Here is a 1,905-nt window from a genome sequence, read left to right on the forward strand (position 1 = left end):
CTGTTCTATGCCAACTGTTCATTACTAAATAAAAAAAGAATAACCACTTAATTTCAAATTCTCTAATGATTTCTTACCTTAATCTAACCCATTATTATTATTATTATTATTGTTGTTGTTGTTGTTGTCTATTTCTTTGGAAAGTTATTGCCAAGATCGATGTGAATGATGTAAAATGTGTCATGATGCATCTAAACGAGTTGAAGAAACATAACAATAAAAGAACTTTAGCCTGTGATCAACAGACACATTTGTCCCATGCAAAATCAAAATCTTCGTAGTGTCATGGGAAGGTGAACAGTGAAATGTTGATGGCTTTTATAAATATGCCCAAGATGTGCAAGTGTGGTATGGTTCTCCAAGTTGTGTAGGAGAGCAGTAATGAGCCATGCAATTGATGCCAACATTGAAAGTGCGTGTGTGTGTGTGCATTATCATCATCATCATCGTTTAACATCTGGTTTCCATGCTGGCATGGGTTGGAGGATTTGCCTATATGTGTGTGCATGCCTGTTGATGCAATAGAATGGAAATGTGATGCATATAGAGGATAAGAAATGGGCAAAGAAGCATTAGTAGGCCAAAGTGTAAGAGAACAATAGAAGAGAAGAACAAGGAATATAGAGGCAGAAGTGGTGGAAAACTGATCTCAGGATATTGAAACTTACAAAAGAGATGATAGAAGTTGGCAACAAATGGAGAAATGGTGTGTTGGTAAAGATACATCCAAGATAGACAAGCATGGAAAAATGGACACAAAAAGGATGATGATAATGATGATGACAATGATGATAGCGATGATGATACACACATAAATATATGTGTGTTGCTTTAGAAATATAAACACACATATATAATGTATGTATATATTTTACAATACACATATATAATGTGTGTGTTTGTGTGTGTGTATATATATATATATATATACATATATATATATAATATAATATATATGTATCCTAGTGAGTTTTAGAATTTAATCTAAACTAAGCCAAAATACCTCTTATTGGTAATGGCTCTAACATCCACCACTTTTAATTACTCATAAAATGTCAATTTTCAATTTTAATTTTGCATCAGAAAAATCTCCTAAACGTAAATGTATAGTCTTTTGTTCAGGTACTTAATATGAAATTTACTGGAACAACGTGATGCTTTATCAACACAGCATGATGTTTGCAACTGTCATATAGACATGCGAATTTATAAATAACATTGCTGGCATTCAATAGATTATCAACCAACCACTTTTCCCAATGTCATAGCTGATATGGCTTAAAAGACTATTTTAGATAATTAAATCCTAATTATAAAGAATTAGAATTACATTGCTATTAGGTTCCTAGGATTTAATATTTGGCTTTATAATTAAGAGGTCTATTAGCTGCCATATATCTCGAGCTTTCTTTTGATATTGTAAAAATTCACACGTACCGTAATTTGTCAGTTAATTGTCTGCTTTCATCATTCGATAATTACATACATTCGTCAATAAATGCATCAAAGTTGTAGTTAATGACTATAAGCTGATATATTGTGCATATATCATTAATTAAGGTGTCATTGATGGATGAGACTGAAGGGGAACAGATGAATATTGTATTTATATTTACTATTGGAAAGTTTACACCGAACTGGGCATTCTCAATTAAAAGTCAGTGTAGATTTGTGGCCCATCATATTACAAAATTGAATGATATATGTGTATATATATATATATATGTGTGTGTGTATGTGTATATATAATAGTATATATATATATATATATATACATATATATAATAGTATATATATATAGATATATATACACACATATATATAATAGTATATAGTGGGGGGAAGCTTATCAATAGCTTTTATATATATATAATATATATATATATATATATATATACGTATATA

Source organism: Octopus sinensis, linkage group LG21, assembly GCF_006345805.1.
Source record: "Octopus sinensis linkage group LG21, ASM634580v1, whole genome shotgun sequence".
In the NCBI taxonomy this organism is placed as follows: Eukaryota; Metazoa; Mollusca; class Cephalopoda; order Octopoda; family Octopodidae; genus Octopus; species Octopus sinensis.